This window comes from Sus scrofa, chromosome 14 (assembly GCF_054392235.1).
Source record: "Sus scrofa isolate SSC_HxYL_T2T_F1_AM1 chromosome 14, Sscrofa_HxYL_maternal_Yorkshire_Landrace_v2.0, whole genome shotgun sequence".
Taxonomy (NCBI): Eukaryota; Metazoa; Chordata; class Mammalia; order Artiodactyla; family Suidae; genus Sus; species Sus scrofa.
The window spans coordinates 86613874-86633053 of NC_139396.1; the positions used below are offsets into that span (position 1 = coordinate 86613874).

At 37.7% G+C, this 19180-nt stretch overlaps 1 protein-coding gene across 2 annotated transcripts in view; it reads right to left on the reverse strand.

Moving 5' to 3' along the window:
- Positions 1 to 19180, reverse strand: part of RHOBTB1 (Rho related BTB domain containing 1) — a 138453-nt gene that overhangs the window by 107333 nt on the left and 11940 nt on the right. For both annotated transcript variants that reach the window (XM_021073598.2, XM_084997023.1), the window contains exon 2: positions 14671 to 14772. The gene's annotated coding sequence lies outside the window, so the exon portion shown is untranslated. The remainder of the gene's footprint in view (positions 1 to 14670; positions 14773 to 19180) is intronic.

A 19180-nucleotide genomic window follows, 5' to 3' on the forward strand; every position in this document is an offset into this window, starting at 1 on the left:
ATAACCTATGCACATCCTCCCATAAACTTTAAATCATCTCTGGATTACCTACCTAATATAGGAGTTCCCAGGTGGCTCAGTGGGTTAAGGATCTTGCATTGTCACTTCTGTGCCTTGGGTCACTGCTGTGGCAAGGGGTTTTATCCTTGGCCTGGGAACTTGCACATGCAGTAGTCACAACCAAACAAAACAAAGAAACCAGAAAACCTAATACAATGTAAATGGTATGTAAGTACTTGTAAATACAATGTAAATGTTAAGCTGGCATGGAAAATTCAAGTTTTGTTTTTTTGAAATTTCTGGAATTTTTTTCCTAGATTTTTCCATCTGTAGTTAGTTGAATCTGCAGATGCAGAATGTGCAGATTTGGAACCTTAGTTCATCTGTGCATCACTAAGCTTATAATTATTTAGGAGTACCCTCACTCCTACCGACTCCAGTTAAATAGATTGAAGGCCTTTTTCAGATTTTCAGATTAGTTTTAGGTAAATAATATAAATGTATGCTTGGAAACAAAACCATATTTCAGTGAACAAAATGAGATCCCTGGAACTAGCCTCATAACTCATTCTATAGCCAGGCCAAATTAAAGAGATATGAATGAACAATGAAAGACAACTATGACACTACTTGGAAAAATAACTATTGTTTCTCTTGGCTTTTCTTGGTAAGGAGTATACAATAAATTCTTGAGCTCACTATGAACACATGTCTTTATGTTGCTATTCATTTAAAAATCAGATTCCAAAATATGTGTAGAGTTGGTTAAATGATCAGACAAAGTTTCTCTCAATGTCTGTGGAGTTAAGAGTACCACTTACAGAACAACCAGTTCCTGGGTGAGATCTGGGATTAGACCTGTTCACAAGAAATAGCTAGAGGACCAGTGTTTATTCTCTAATAGCCAAGGGACTTTAATTTGGTTCTCTTCCTCAAGACCCACGTTGCTAGTGGTAGAAAGTGAGTGAAGACACCAGTTTAGTTGGAAGGACACCTGTTAGACCTCAGTTTTATTCTGTTACATACTGGCTGGGTGAACCTCCACAAGGAACTTTATTTCTCAGAGGACAGTGTTAGGCTCACTGTCATTTCTTATAAGCATTACTTCCCTTTCCTGTGGAGTGGGGAGAGTGTTGTGATAGTATGTATGGGAGTGGCTATATTTTATAAGCAAATATATAAGATGAGAAATGACTGTGTCCATCTAGTATCATGTTCAAGAAATGGAACTTCTTCCTCCGTATGTGGCCTGGAATTATATGACTTTAAAATAATCTCATTGACAACAGTCACATTAATTAAAAAGCTTTTTTTAAAAGCAGAAAGCCAATATATTAGTTTACAATGAGACATATCTACCAAGCTAATGAGTTTTACTGACTACTGTAATTTCTCCCTGTAGGTATGGATAAAGACGTAGAATAAATATATGTGAGGAATTATAGTCAATGAACTGGTTACCAAGTGAATCTGGGTTCGGAACCAGAAGAATAAATTGGAAGGTGTAAGTGGCTGAGGATGCAAAGCCATGAAAAACCTAATGGACTCTTCTCTCTCTAGGAATTCATTTGCTGCATGGTCTAGAGACCCATATTCTTGGGCTAGGATCTTATTCTATAGGTGCTAGAAAGGCACTACCCATATTTGCTGCTTTTTAAAAAATTTTTTTAGAGTAGTTTTATATTTATAGAAAAGACAGTACAGAGTTCCCATACACCCCAGTTTTTCCTGTTGTTAACATCTTACATTAATCACTATGGTACATTTGTTACAACCAAGGAATCAATATTGATGTTTTATAATTAACTGAAGTCCATACTTTACTCAGATTTCATTACTTTTCCCCAGTATCCTTTTTGACTCTAGGACCCCATCCAGAATATCATAGTATATTCAGTTGTTGTGTCTCTTTAGGATCCTTTGGGCTGGGGCAGTTTCTCAGACTTCCTTTGTTTTTGATGACCTTGACTTTTTTTTTTTTTAATTAAAGTCTAGTTGATTTACAATGCTGTGGCAATTTCTGCTATAGGGCAAAGTGACCCAGCCCTATATCTATATCCATATGCACACATTCCCTTTTTTATGTTATCTTCCATCATGGTCTATCCCAAGAGACTGTATGTAGTTCCTTGTGCTGTACAGTAGGACATATTTGTTGCTTTGAATTTCCTTTTTCTGTACCAACTTCTGATGGACAGGAATGCTTCCTTGTAAGATTTTTTAAAGTATGTGTAGAATAAAGCAGGAATTTTAAGCTGAAATACTGTTTATTCATTTGCATGGAAATGCTAGGTAATAATTGTATAAATGCTGTGCTGACTTTATCTGGAGGCAAGATTAAGTTTCAGCAACGTCTCCAAATGCAGTTCTGAAATATCATGAATACTTGATAAGTTCTCTTTTTGAAAAGAAATGCAGCATTTTTACTTAGCATGAATACTATTTTTCAGTTTTCCCATATAAGAATCCTTCCTCGAAATGTTTCATTTTGGCAGAAGCTAACAGAAATGTATAAAAAGATGACAGTCAATGAAAACAGAAATACCATAATAATGGATCCTGGGATTACAAGACTGAGAACCTGGGACTCAAGCCCAGTTCAACATTTACAATAACAGGACGCTCATTTGTATCTCATGTTCTGTGAGGGTTGCTGGAAAATGTGGGGAAATGCAGGGAGTCTAATCTGGTTCTCTACCCATTCTGTCCATCGTTGCACCAGAAGGTGATATAAATGCACAGTTCTCCCATAAGGCTGTGTAAGAATGTGGAGTCTCAGAGGAAGATGATATGTCTAATTGAGAAGCTGCAATATGGGTCACATCAGTGTAAATAGGAAGGATAAGTGCAGTCAAAAAAGTCTGGGGAGTTCCCTGGTGGATCCAGTGTTGTCACTGCTGTGACTTGGGTCACTGCTATGGTGTGGGTTTGATCTCTGTTCTGGGAGCTTCTTTATGCCTTGGGCGGCAGCCAAAAAAAAAGAAAGAAAAGAAAAAAAAAAGTCCTGTATAGGGAAAAGCCTTGAGATATTAGATATTGCAACTGTGGTATTAAGGGAAGCTATAATAGCATTTCATTTGGGTAATTTATTAGCTGAAGGGATTTTTAAAAGGATGAAGTTTCTATACTCCATCTATTTAGATTATACTCTAATATTTTGAAATGTTCTTTTCATTAATGTGTGTTTTTCCATTTTTATAGCAGAATAAGATAGCCAAAATCTCCCAATTTCTCTCTCTCTCTCTGTCTTCATTATATGAAAATAATCCACAGTGCCCATTAAAGGTCAAGTCTATCTAACTCTGATTTAGAAAACTACACTGAGGTTCTGATTCCTTTTATAACTGATCTCTAAGCAAGTAGCCTGAGGAGACTATTTCAGTGACATTTCTCTGTATTTATCTTTCTTGTTTTATTTATTTTTAAAATTAAAAAAAATTTTCTTGACCATATCTGAGGCATGCAGAAGTTCCTGGGCCAGGGATAGAACCTGTACCACAGCAGTGACATGCTGAATCCTTAACCACTAGGGCACCAGGAAGCTCCCAAATCTTCCTTGTTTAAAAAAAAAAGCTCATTTTTAAAACTCCTGTGCCCTGATTAAATGGATACTGTATAAAAACACCCCATAATGAATGACACAAATTAAAAAATATTACCTCATAATACATTATTTTATTGATAGATCCGATGTAATGGGGTTTATATTTCAGTATATACAACATTTTAAATCATAAACTTATTTTTGTAAAATTCATATCATAGCACTTCCTGAACCCTTAGGTATAAACTCAAAATGGATTAAAGACTGAAATATAAGACCAGATACTATAAAACTCTTAGAAGAAAACATAGGCCAAACACTCTCTGACATAAACCACAGCAATATCTTCTCAGATCCACCTCCTAGAGTAATTACAATAAAAACAAAAATAAACAAATGGAACTTAATCAAACTTAAAAGTTTCTGCACAGTGAAGGAAACCCTAAACAAAACACAAAGACAACCTACAGAATGGGAGGAAGTCTTTGCAAATGAAGCAACTGACAAGGGATTAATCTCCAAAATTTATAAACCCCTTCTGCAGCTCAATACCAAAAAATCAAACAGCCCCACCAAAAAATGGGCAGAAGATCTAAACAGACAATTCTCCAGAGAAGACATACAGATGGCCAAAAATATATGAAAAGATGTTCAACATCACTTATTATTAGAGAAATGCAAATCAAAGCCACTATGAGGTAACTCCTTACACCCGCCAGAATGACCATTATCAAAAAGTCTACAAACAGTAAGTGCTGGAGAGGGTGTGGAGAAAAGGCAACCCTATTACACTGTTGGTGAGAATGTAAATTGGTGCAACCACTGTGGAAAACAGTGGAGAGTCCTCTGTTTTTTAGAAAACTAAAAATAGAATTACCATTTGATCCAGCAATCCCACTCCTGGGCATCTATCCAGAGAAAACCATGACTTGAAAAGACACATGTACTCCAGTGTTCAATGCAGCACTACACACAATAACCAAGACATGGAAACAACCTAAATGTCCAGCAACAGAAGAGTGGATAAGGAAGATGTGGTGTATATACACAATGGAATATTACTCAGCCATTTAAAGAAATACCAGCATTTGCAGCAACATGGATGGACCTAGAAATGATCATTCTAAGTAAAGTCAGTCAGATGGTGAGACACCAACGTCATATGCTATCACTTACATGTGCAATCTAAAAAAGGACATAGTGAACTTCTTTGCAGAACAGATGCTGATTCACAGACTTTGAAAAACTTATGGTTTCCAAATGAGACAGGTCGGGGGATGGGGGTTGGGCTAGGGGCTTGGGATGAAAATGCTATAAAACAGGGTTGTGATCATTATTGTACAACTATAAATGTAATAAAATTTATTGAGTAATTATAAAAAATACATTTTAATTTTGAAAGACGACTTCTGGGTTCTGGAAGAGTATAAATACCCAGCACACACAATGTATTTCAAATCATCTGTGTTTGACAACTAACATGCCAATATTTAGACTTTATCAGAAACTTTTGCATGTGACATTAGGGCAGGGACCCGCTGCAATGAATTTTTTAGAATCTTAGTTTTATTGGCTAAATATAAGAGTCTTGAGATCAATAAATGAAGGAAAATTCTATATTATAAATTATCATGAAAAGAAAGCACAGTTCTAATTAATTAAAAAATGTGACAGGATAAAATGATGGAGATTTTTGGTGCTTGTCCTCTAAATTAGAAGAGGAGAGTGGTAAAATGACATCAGAGGGGTGTGGCTGAGTCGGTGCTTAGGAAGCTTGTTGAGAACTGTGGACTTTAAGTGCAGCTCACATTGAGAGAGATAGTGTTACTAATAGTGCAGTAGCATGTGTTATGGAGAAATAACACAATGATAGTGTTGCAGGGGATGCCTTCTTTATTCAACCTTAATGTATCATTTGGGTGTGATTAGCTTCTTTTCCCTACAAGCAGCCACACCAACCATCTAACTGATGCAGAAACTGATCAGGGAAAGGAAGACCTGTGGGCAGAAAAATAAAAGTAGGAAGAGAGCAAGACAGAGGTCCATGGTCCCAAGTGATTCCCTGGGCAGGGGTCAGTGATCAGACCTGCTTGCTCTTCCATTCTTGCCAAATGTAGTTATCAGCATTTAGGTCCTTTATTTTACAGTTAAGTGTTTAAACTCTTAAAATCGCAACATACCTTTTCTGTGTCATTGGATGGGTGCCACGTGGTCATTTTATAGAAGAACCATTTCTCACCCACACAGACCAGAGCTGGGAGAAAAGGGGAGGGTTGATTTAAATACCCTAACTCAGAATTTACTGTGGATTTAAAATCTCTGACTTAATGTTGCATTAACTACTGGTGACTGCTTTACTGCCTTTAAAACATGCATATATAATTGGATACTGTAATGCTTTGTGGGTAAAATAAATACCAACTCACACTAAAATAAATACTCTGCATGATGAAGTTCATGTGGACATAAATTAATCATTTACCAGTTAACCAATATGCACAGGAAAGAAATAGATCACTTATTAAAGGTTGCCTCATCTATAAAATGGGAAAAATGAAATGCTGATATATTTTACAGTGGTGCTGTGAGGAAAAATATATAAAATTATTGCTAAGCAGTTTATAAACCATAAAATGCAGTATGAACATTAAATTAATAATATTTGTACTAATTCAGATTCAACACCCTCTGCATTAAATATATCTTTTTGCCTATTGAAGCATATACACAGCCAAGCTGAGGCTTTTTATTTAAATTTTTTCAGTGTCTTTGGAATTCTGCAGAGCATCACAGAAGTTATTGGTTATGTTAAAAACTTTTCAGCGGTACACCCCCAACATTTAGAAAGCGAAATTCTTTGCTGGCCACATCCCTGATCTCACTTAAGTTCACTCCCAAAGGGTTTTAGGTCTTTCACTTGTATAGACATCATACTTACAAAGGATACATGGGCTTGAATTTTTCGATCAGGTGGAAGTAATTAACAATGCTCCATGACTTGGTTTCTTCTAAATGATGACATGAAGTAGGGAAGTGATGTTCCATTAGCTGGGAGGTACATGATATCTCTGCATATTGCGTCAAATTGGCCTGTGATGTAAACTGGGCCAGGACAGCAGCCTGGCCTGAAAAGCAGCAGGATTTCAAGGAAGCCATGCTGCTCAAAACAGTAAAGGCTTTAGAGATAAATCAAGCTTCTATTTCTCAGCCTGAGTCCAGAAATGTTGTTCAGGGGCACAGGGGAGAACTAAGCAACATAGGACATAGTTCCCTGATTCTTTTACCTTTTCTTTTCTTTGGTGTTCTTTTTTTTTTTTTTTTTTTAATGGAGTCTTATTATTTAGAAAACCAACTTGTACAAAACCTGTAATCCACTCAGCACATTTTTAACATTGTCAGTGCCCCTTTGATAAAACACATCAGACATCTCTCCACTCACTTCGTTTTGTAGGAGCCATTAATATAGAAATACCTCCTCATCTTCTACTATGAAATGATAAATGGCTGACTGGAGATACCTGAAATATTGCCAAATCTCCCCTATGTATCTTGTGTCACCAGCAATAATAAACAGTGACTAATCTTTGGTCATGAACTATATTTATGGCTTTCTTGTCATCAAGAGGTAAGTATCCTCTTGAATCAGGTTTAAGGCTCTAATGTTTATGCTAGGAACATGTGTGCTAGAAAAAGTAGGCCTAGGTCCCGAGGAAAATAACCCTCATATTTTCTTTAACTTTTATGGAACCTTGCATTTCCACCCATCTCTCATTTTTTTTTGGCATCAGGATTCACCCAGGAGTATTCTGATCAGGGATCAAATCTATGCCAGTCAATTTACCATTTTGGCGATAACAAGAGGAAAAGTAATAGGGAAAGGAACATGGCTAAAATGCAGACTTAGCCCAGTTGAAGCTTATCAGAGATCAAAAGGAAACATGATGAAAATGTTTCTTCCATGTCTTCTATCTAACCCAGGGTTAGGGGGATTGAAGTTTCCCTAAAAGAACTATAAGAAGGGCAGAGCACCAGAAGGAAAAACTATAGAGGCAAATTAAGATGTTGAGGGAAACAAAATAAGATCAGTAAGGCTGCAATTCTACTTCAGTTCAACTGAATATCAAGTGCCTCCTGGATACCAGCCCAAACAAACAAAAATCACTGCCCTTGTGGAGCGTCTTATGGAGGGAGACAGACAGTAAATAAATGAGTAATCATTAAGTTATATAATTTATCAGATGGTGGCAAGTATCTTGGTGAGAAACACACCAAGGAAGGAATTAAGAATTGTGGGAAGGGCTTGCATGTTTAGAAGGTGGTCAGTGAAGATCTGACTGAGAAACTGACATCTGAGAAATGAGTTGAATGAGATGAGAGAGCAGGTTGTGTGGATTCCCTGGGAAGAGTGTCCAAAATAGGAGATAGCATGTGCAAAGGTCCTGAGGCAAGAACATGGGAATGAGGGCGGGGAGAGAGGATGCTCCTGATGGGGGCTAAAACATAGATGGCTGAGTCCATTGTTAGGTTCTAGCTTTTGCTCTGATCAAAATAGGAAACCCAGAGTTCCACTGTGGCTTAGTGGGTTAAGAATCTGACTAGTATCCATGAGGATGTGGGTTTGATCCCTGGCTTTGCTCAGTGTGTTAAGTGTCCAGCATTGGTGACAGCTGTGGTGTAGGCCACTGATGTGGCTCAGAGTCAACCCCTAGCCTGGGAACTTCCATATGCCACAGAAGTGGTCCTAAAAATAATTTTAAAAAATTTAAAAAATCTTATTTTTTAAAAAACAAGAAACCACTGGAGAGTTTTTGAGTCAAAGAGCAAAATGACCAGATGTACACTTTATTGAAAAAAGATTGTAGGGAACAGGAGCGGAAGCAAGGAGATAAATTGGTTAAAATGACAAGTTCACCTCTTCTCTCTGCATAAGTTTAATGAATATGAGCCAGAAATGCAGAGACAGGGTATCAAAATTTTATGCAAAGACACTGAACTTGTAACTACACAAAACTAAAACTGGTTGGAAGAAAAGAGTTTAATAAAGCAATCAGTTCATTTCTTCAGCATTGAAGGGTAAGTTTGAAAACATTTTAAATGAAGTTCATGAATAACCAAATGTTAAATTAAGGTTTGGGAACTTTGAATATCTTCTAAGGAATAGATTAAAAAAATCTCCCTCCTTAACGTGGTCTGGGTTGTGGAATTAAACAAATGTCTATTAGATGATGGTCTCGTCAAGTACTTTCAGTCCTGGAAACCAAAACAACAACAACAACAAACCCCCAAAACAACCCCCCCCAAAGCCCAGAACAAAACCAAAAGCAAAAATCAGGACCTTTCATTTGGATGTTGGAGAAACTTGAATAGTTAAAAATGCAGAGCACCAAGAAAAATAAAGTGAGCCATCGTTTGGATTAATTATGCTTTTATTTTCAAATTAAAACATATGAATAATGGGAAGAAAAAAATGCTTAAGGCTTCTTCAGGGAACAAAGAAAGAGAGAAATAAAAATACCGATAAAAGGTGAATTTAGCCTTAAGTCAACCTTTCTGGCAGTCAGAATTATTAGGTTATGAAACAGAGCTCTCCCTATTTCTCCTGGGCCATTTAGGTTTGGAACAAATTGGACCTGAAAAAAGTGTCAAAATTCACAGTAGGAGCGCCCACTCAAAGCACCATTTCTCTCTCTGAAGTAGGTTACTACATTCACCTAGGGAAATTTCTATTGAATTATAATTAAGTGGCTAATTAAAAAGTGGATTATCAAGTATATTAAAATATGAGGGAAAGAAGTGCACATCGTTCATTCTTTAATTTAGGAGATCCACTATTTCCTTAAAAAAATTTCTCGCTGGAAAATTCCATGTATAACATGTATGTTGTTTTTTTCTCCTTAAACCAAATTTATTGAAGCAAGTCTAACATTTTGTTTATCAAGTTAATAGAAGTAATTTGAGCTTCCTCTGTTAATTAAAAAAAAAGTACCTATACATCACAGTTATTCTTTTTATTTTTATTTTTTTATTTTAAGGGCTGAACCTGAAGCATATGGAGGTTCCCAGGCTAGGAGTCCAATTGGAGCTGTAGCTGCTGGCCTACACCACAGCCACAGCAATGCAAGATCCAAGCCGAGTCTGCAACCTACACCACAGCTCATGGCAATGCTGGATTCTTAATCCACTGAGCGAGGCCAAGGATCGAACCTACATCTTCATGGATACTAGTCAGGTTCGTTAACTGCTAAGCCACAATGGGAACTCCACAGTTATCATTCTTTAGAATGAGAACCAAAGGCCAAGCAAAAGCAATGCATGGTTCCTAGAAGAAACAATAATGATAATAATGACAACAACAACGACTGCCATTTATGCACTGCTAATGTGTGTCAAATGCTGGAGGTCTCATTTAATTCTTGCAACAACTCTATAAGGTAATTTTATGCCTATTAAACAGATGACGAATATAGAATGGCCAATGGGGACTTGCTGTACAACACAGGGAAATCTATCCAATATTCTGTGGTAATCGATATGGGAAAAGAATCTGAAAAAGAATGGATGTGTGTATATGTATAACTGAATCAATTTGTTGTATAGCAGAAAATTATCACAACATTGTAAATCGACTACACTTAAATAAAACTATAAAAAATGACGAAGGAAAAAAAAACAAAACAGATGAGGAGACTGAGCCGAGAGAAGTTGGGAAAATTTATTCAAAATCACACAGCTCAGTGATGATAAGCTAAAGTTCAAACTCAGGTCTTTTTGACTTAATCTTGCATTAAACAAGAGTTTCCCCCCCTCCTTAAAGTATTTTTAACATTAGACTAAAACTGTAGTGTTGCATTCAACTGATTTGGAAATTGATAGTGTTCATGTGCCCTATAAACAGTTAATCGGGATTTTATATTAATCAGAAGACCACATCTCCTAGGCATTTGTACAAATATCAGTTTATTTTATAAAGTAAATGATCGTCAGAGACCCCTGAGCCATTACGAACAGCAGAAGTTAAAAAGTAAAAGTCACCCGTAACTCTAAGTTAGTTACAAAAAGTCTTTTCCTATTTTCTTCTTTTTTCTAAGAAGGTAAAAATTAAGTGATAGCCCTTGTACTTTGGTATGATCCTTTTCAGGAGCCTGCTGTATTAGTCAAGTATTAAGTGGGTCAGTCTGTTCCTAAAGACACTTAAAAATTGGCCACCCTGAGCAGATGACTCAGCAGACAGGCACTGGATGGGCTCACCAAATTGCTTACTCCCTCCTGAAACTGTGCAGGTGATTTGGAGTCCCTTCTCAAATAAAGGACAACAGTAACAATGTAATTATACTGAGCTTTACTGAGGAGCTACTGTGTATCAGACACCATGCTCACTGCATACATTACTTGACTTTGCTCCAAGGTTTCTGTCTTGGTACTGCTGATCTTTTGGGCTGGATAACTTTTTTTGTTGGTGGTGATGGGGGTTTTCTGTGTAGATTAGGAAGATTCGAAACATCCCTGTCCTCTACACACCCACCCTCTCAAGTTGTGACAGCCCAGACTCTCTCCAGATATTGCCACATGTCTCCTGGAGGGCAAAATCGCACCCCCTCGCCCCAAGTTGAGAACCTGTTTTACTTCCTCAACAACTCCTGGGAGGGCAGTACGACTAGATTAGTAATACTGCTGATGAGGAAATTGTGGCTACCAGAGGTTTAAGTAAAATGTCTAAGGTCTCAGAGTTAGTAAACTGCACAGCTGGAATGTACAGATTGCCTGCCTCTTGAATGCTGTTATTCTATGATTGAAACTCAGAAATGAAGACCTGCTTTCTTTGCCACCCTCTTCAATTCTATATGTCATCATGGGGCTAGAGAAGTGGGGAGGAGGAGAGGGTCCATAGGACACAGTGCACAGAATTTTGTTTATTGTAAAATGATTGTCTTTTATTTGAAGGATTAATTTCATTTTAACTGGAGTTCTGAAAACTAATGAAAAAAAATTACAAGTGTTAGATGGTCTCTTTCCAGGGTTTTTGAATCTGGCTGATTTAATTCTAACCAATTAGCATGCCATTATGGAAGAGTATTATGTTGAGAATCAATATTACACGAAACACTAATATTTTATTCAGTATTAAAAATTTATACAAATGGTAATACAAATGCTTTATCCCTACTTTCTCTAAATGAGAAGAAATGCTTCCTTAGGGCAATTCCAGCTCAAAGAAGATATCTTTTTAGAAGACTAATGGTATTACACTTTACATAGATCATTGCTTAAATGAAACAGTAAGATTTAATTGAATGAAATTTGTTTATTTTATCATAAAGTGTATAAGTTTTATAGGATATCAAAAGTTGTTTTCCCTTTTATACCTGGACTATAATCCCATGTTAAGATGACAACAAAATTATATTACTTTCTAGTATCGCTGAAAAGGAAAAAATAACTATCATATCATTACAATTATTGTTAACTGTCATTCTGATTTTAGGATATCATTTTTTCTTTCTTCTTCTCCATTTCTACCCTTTTTTGATTCAAATGTAATCTTAGGCTGGAGTTTGAACCTACCTATATTCAGATTCTGCATTTTATGTCTTTACAAAAAGAGAAACTAATGAATCTGGATAAACAGTAAACTAGATACACATCTAATAACCACTTCAAAACAGTTGAGTTAGGCATGATTTAAAAATGGGATTTCAAAGCTGCTTGCTACATTGTACCTCTTTGTGCCTTTCCCAGTGTCTGGCCTTGGCATGCTCTTTAATTGCAGACCCTGTGCCCACTGCCAGGATCCTGTGGCTCCTCATGGCCTCTTCCCTCATCTAGCCTGTCCTGCTGCTGCTTCCTGTCTCCTAACTTCAATTAGCTTTTTCAAGCTTCCAAGCTAGGGTAGCATTGAAAGATGTCTATAGGCTGGATCTGATGAAGGCATTTACAAGTTTTATCACTTGTGGACTTTATTTATTTTTTATTTTTTATTTTTTTGTCTTTTTGCCTTTTCTAGGGCTGCTCCCATGGCATATGGAGGTTCCCAGGCTAGGGGTCCAATCGGAGCTGTAGCCACCGGCGTACTCGAGAGACACAGCAACGTGGGATCCAAGCCGCGTCTGTGACCTATACCACAGTTCATGGCAACGCCGGATCCTTTAACCCATTGAGCAAGGCCAAGGATCGAACCCACAACCTCATGGTTCCTAGTTGGATTCGTTAACCACTGCGCCACAATGGGAACTCCTCACTTGTGGACTTTAATTTTCAACTTTTCAATTATTTGAAAACTAGAAGCAAGTTCAAACCTGCCTAACTTTGTGAATGACTGTACTTTATTCTTCAGTATTAGAAAAGTTTTGCTCCATATTTTAGTGGCCTCCCTGTTGGGTTGGCAAGATCAGTCAGTTAATATGCACATACCTTGAAAAAGTTGCTCTGTAGGAAAGGGATGCTTGTAATTCTAAAGGTGTATCAGAAGTTAAAAACTGCCATGCAAAATCAAAGCCGGGGGTGGGGGGAGGGCACTGAATAAATAAATCTAACCGAAAAACTAGAAATGGAAGGTATGTTCAGCATGGTAATGACTATTACCAATAGGAAAACATAAACTAAAAAAAAAAAAAAAAAAAAAAAAAAAACCCAATATTTAATGGGTAGACTTTTCTGAAATACTGATTGGATTTCATTAATAAACATTTTATGCACATGGCTATTCTGACAGTTCCTTTTAAAATGAAAGACTAATGTTTTAATGAGAGGAATTATCACATGAACATATTTGAATCTGGCTTATGAAAAATAGGACCTGCGAATTTAAAATGTGTGCATAAAATGCAAATGGATTTAATTAACTGAAAACCCATAAGACAGAACTTCTTCAAATAAGCAATTACTTCGGGGACTAATCGTGTAAATAGGATCCTGATTCATTAGCACAAATACCCATATGAGAGAAGGATCAGCAAATTTTATTCTTTAAGTTATTTATGCACACATGGTAATATCTCATTAATTTAGGGCTTCAATAAATTTAAAATCTTTTGATAGTTTGCTCATGAGCTGGGCTGATGTTTACCTTTTTTTGCAAACATTTTATTTATAGGTAGATAACATATGGTGTTTTAAACATTTATTTTCAGTCTTAGGCACACTTTTTAGACACAGAATAAACTATTTTCAGTGAACCTCAGGCACTTTACAAGCTCCTACATACACCCAATCTATATGCTAATAACAAAATGTTCATATGATTTATTATAACAGGTCTCCTTAAGGATTTCTATTTTATAAGGTTTTGTTGAAGTTACTATATGTAGTTTAAAGTAATAAAAGCCACATTTGTTTAAAAGTTATCTATAATTCAGCCTTCCCACAAATTCAAACATGTCCACTTCCCTAATTCGTTAGAATAAATGAAATTTTACAATAGTGACAAATACACATATAGAAATTTTCTTTGAAATATGCATTAGAACATAAAAAGAAAAATAAAATATGTGAAGAGGGAAAAAAATGATTTTATGAGTGGACAAAGGAGAGTGAACTCTCTCAAATCATTTTAAGTCCTTTAGGCATAATCCACTGGTGAAAGAACTTGGTAATATAGCCCTTTCTTTCAGAGCTGATTTTGCTCACTTGGGATGACTCAGTTCTAATCACTTGCAAAGTGATAATAAGTTTTTCCAATTAAAGACAGTCAGTACCCAGGCCAAAAGGGGTAGCTGCTCCAAAGTTGGGCATCCAGGACCAAGAGAAATGGCACTACACAGCAATCTGGCACTTTTAAGTCTTCTCTGTATGTGGCCATGACTTTCCAGAGTCCACAGGTCAAATTTCTGCACAAGATGCTACTCAGCAGAGAATTTTAAAAGTGTGTGGAAGAATTAGGTTATTTTAATGATCAAAACTCATGCGTAGATCAAAATGACTCAAATTCTAAACCAGATAAAACATATCTAACATCAATTAAAAAAAAAACCCACAAAGGGAACTAAAAAATGGAATATTCCCCATTATTATGAAACATTCTGAAGACAAATCTAGATATTAGGTCATGCCATCTTCATACACGAAGTCACTCCATTTCTTTGGTAAATATTGTGAATAAATTAGAACTACGTGTATTAGCAGTTACTTACCATATGAAGGAGAAAAATAAACTTCAGTTTCATTTTCATGACTTAATCAAGAATACCTGCTGCAAGAGGCCTTTTCCATGTGCTTCTGGGTAGTTATCAAACCTGGGCAGGAGATAAAAGCAAGGAGGGTGTCATCCTCATGAAGAAAACTTTGTAAGCAAGACTCCTTTATTATGTCAGTGGTTATTTCTCATCTGAATAGGCGCTACCCCAGCCAACCATATGCTATTCACAAATCAGCCAGCTGCCCAGAGTAGTTGGAGCAGGAAAGGGTGAAATGACTACCGGCCATAGAGAAAGAAGCCACTTGGTATTTGCCTGCATGAACTGAAGGTCCTTAACTTCACTCAGGACCAGTTCCTTCATCTCTCATATGGGAGTATTTTTATTTTATTATATTTTATTTTATTTATTTTTTTCTGCTGTACAGCATGGGGACCAAGTTACACTTATATGTATATATATTTTTTTCCTCCCTTTGTTCTGTTGTGCTATAAGTATCTAGACATAGTTCTCAATGCTACACAGCAGGATCTCATTGTAAATCCATTCCAAGAGCAATAATTCCAATAACCCCATGCTCCCCATCCCTCCCACTCCCTCTCTCTCTCCTTAGGCAGCCACAAGTCTATTCTCCAAGTCCATGATTTTCTTTTCTGTGGAGATGTTCATTTGTGCTGTATATTAGATTCCAGTTATAAGTGATGTCACATGGTATTTGTCTTTGTCTTTCTGACTCATTTCACTCAGTATGAGAGTCTCTAGTTCCATTCCTGTTGCTGCAAATGGCATTATGTTGTTCTTTTTATGGCTGAGTAGTATTCCCTTGTGTATATATACCTCATGTGGGAGTATTAATGCCAGCTATTCAGGGAACTGTTCTGATGGTCAAAGGAGACAATGTGTACAAAGACATTGAGTTAATAGTCAAAGTATTTCATGTATTTATTCTCTGACTCTTCACCTTAAGGATTTGAGGTGGCTTCTAAAAAGAAACATGTGAATAAAAATAAGAAAATAGAGGGGAGAGTAAAAATGGAAGATGTGTATAAGCCACCTATGTTGGTCAACACTTGAAAGGATTGAAGTTATAATTTATACTTGAGTTTCTTGGTAATTTAGGTGAAAGGAGAATTTCTTCTGAAGCTCCTATTATTAGAAAGAAGGGAGTATCCGTTGTGGCTCAGCAGGTTAAAGATCCGATGTTGTCTCTGTGAGGATGCGGGTTCCATCTCTGGCCTCACTCAGTGGGTTAAGGATCCAGCGTCTCGACAAGCTGTGGCATAGGTTGCAGGTGCAGCTTGAATCCAGTGTTGCTGTGGCTGTGGTGTAGACCAGTAGCTGCAGCTCCCATTTGGAATTCCATATACCAAAGGTGTGGCTATAAAAAGAAAAAAAAAAAAAAGAAAAAGAAAGAGAGGAGAAAATACATCACTTCCCCTAAAGAAGCCAAGTATTTTATCCTTTTGATGTTAAATTCATAGGAAAGTCTTCCATGTAAAACATGATACAGGGAGGTTGAGATAATAATGCACTATTTAATAAGAGTAGGGCTGACTGTCTACTAAGAAAACTGAAGGGCAAGACAGTACTTTTGCTTGGATGTAGTTATTACTGCTAGGAAAAGTGTATTATGTCTGGAGACAAACCTGAAGCTCCAATTAGGGAAATCCAAAATAAAAGCCCACTAACTCCCAATCAGCAAGTCGTCCACCTCTCCTTCGTAACACACACACCAAGAGCTCCTCCTTTACTTTCTCTGAGGTGAGAAGGAGTTTCTGAAGATTACTGGTGACAATGACTATTCATAACAAATAGGGGTAGAGCTGCAAAGAGGCAGTGTGAACCCAGATGCACAGTAGGACAGTGGCACAGCCCATTTTGTGGAGCCGTTCCAAGTGGGAAAAGAGAACCAAATGATTAGACTGTAGATGAAATAAACCACAGCACAAAGCTCGTCCTTGAAACCTCATTTCCCATCTCAGGCAACTCCCCTCAGTTTTCCTCTTCAGGCTCTTCTGTCTCCCCTTAATGAGGAGCCTTTTTAAGGCTCTCCACTTGGCAGTGATTCCATTCACACTTGCAGCTTCGCTTGTCTTTTTGGATGCTCTTCCACCTGGATTCTCATCCCCATCTTCTCCTCACTTGGCTTTTCTTTTCCTGCTTACAATCAGTGGCCTTGTTCCTCTCTGTGGCTTGAACACTTGGCATCATTTTCATTCCGTGCCTCCCTCACTGCATTTCCACACAAAACCTATCTACCTGACTATGGCCACTTTGCACACAAAATGCTCTACTTCCCTTTCACATGTCCAAGGCCACTGTCAATCAAAAACTGATCCAACCTCCACCATCTCCCATCCAGGCAGTGGCCTTCCATCTTATGTACTCCCTGCTTCTAATTATCATCACTTCCCAGTTCCCATGATGATCCTAGTTTTCTTCCTAAATCTCATGCTTCCCCACTTGCTTGAAAACTTCTAAAAGCTCGCCAGTCCCTATAGGATCAGGTCTAACATTTCTCAGCAGAACTTTCCAATACCTGAGCTCAACACCTTTACTGTTTTTCACTTGACCTTTCTAGTCATCCTAATCCATTTCCCCTCTCTGTGCCCCTTGTCCAAAAGCTGTTTTCTGCCTCCATGACTGTGGTTACTAGCTTTCTACTGCCTGAAATGCTCCACCCTACCCCTACCCCCTTTTTTGGGTTGTGCCCATGGCATTTGGAATTTCCTAGGCCAGGGATTGAACCTGAGCCACAGCAGTGATGATGCCAGATCCCTAACCCACTGAGAGATGCTCATCCCTAAACTCCCATTCAAATACCACCTCTTTTCAGGGATCTTCCTTAATTCCTGAGTAGAATTCATTGTATCCTCCTCTATAGACCTAAGAATCCTTAATCCTTAACTACAAGAATCACACTCATATACATGTATAGTATTCTGGCTTGATTTTTGATAGCTATAAATACAGTAGTGCAAAGGCTCTTAGAAAGCTTATAATCTAGCTAGGGAAACCCTGCTTTTTTTTTTTTTTCACGTTTCTGACTTCCACAGTGCAGTATTTCATGCTTAAATATTGTGGATGCTATATAAATTATAAGAGATTTTTAATTAAAAAAATTTTTTATTATAGTTGATTTTCAGTGTTGTGTCAATTTCTGCTGTACCACAGTGACCCAGTCATTTACACACACACACACACACACACACACACACACACACATTCTTTTTCTCATACTATCTTCTATCATGGTCTATCCCAAGAGACTGGATATAGTTCCCTGTGTTATACATCAGGACCTCATTGCCTATCCATTCTAAATGTAATAGTTTTTATCTACCAACCCCAAACTCTCTGTCCATCCTACTCCCCACTTGTCCCCTTGGCAACCACAAGTCTGTTCTTTATGTCTGTGAGTCTGTTTTGGAGATAGGTTCATTTGTGCCATATTTTTAGATTAGACTTAAAAAAAAAAAAAAAAAAGCCAAACAGCACCATGAAAGGCTCTGAACAGTGGGTGAAGGACACCATTTTAGAAAATATTTTCTGAATAAGAGACAATAACAAGGCTGTCCAGATGTGGGAAACAAAAGATATGAAAGGAGAGAGGATGAGAAAAGAACCCAAATACAGTTTGCCGTATTACTGTTCTCTCTTTCTTAGATTAACAAATGTGTGTGATCAATTTATAAAAATCAAGTTAAGTATTTATATCTGAGGAAAAAGGTCGCCTTTGGCGAATCAGATCACAAAGTAGTCTTTACACATGGGAGATGAGCACATGAAATATACCTTATGGCAGGTCTCCCATTAAGGGATAGAAAACATCTTCCTGGAGCCTGTCCTCTTGCCTGACACAGGTAAGATAGTTTCATATTTGTGGAATGAATATGTGCTGACTCATCCACTTCTCTCACTCTGGCGGCCCTCCAGCCTCTCTCTTCCCCTTTCAAGCCAGACTGCTGTAAATAATTACTGATGCTCGATGCTCTGCTGGTCTGTCTATCTGTCTTTTCTGACTGCCTGTATGCAGCACCCACCCCTTCAGTCTGAGGACTCCCTCTGGTGGGCTCACACTTTGGGGATGTGGAGATGCAGAAGGGGAAGCTGAGGCTGCAGCCCAGGCCATAGAAGTCACTCAGAGTGTGCTGTGTAGTATGTCAGCCCAGGAACCCTTCACTCCTCCCACCCCCGCTAGCAAGGCCAGTCAATGTGAGGTTTATGGACCCTGCTCACAAGAGCACCATTGGCTGCATGAACAGGCAGTGTTATGCTCATAAAATTCCCTGGAGCCAGTTTGGGATTTTTGTCTCCAAGTCAGACCCCAGAACCTCAGACTGTTCCATGCAGTTTCCACCTTGTTCCACTCTCTTTCTCGTGGTCAGCAAAACATCAGAATAACTTTCCTCTCTATCATGCTTGCTCCCTAAGTAGCCTCTCAAGATAGGGGTAAAAAGTAAACCTGTGAGAGAGTCTCAAACAGGCATGACCATGGACAGAACCA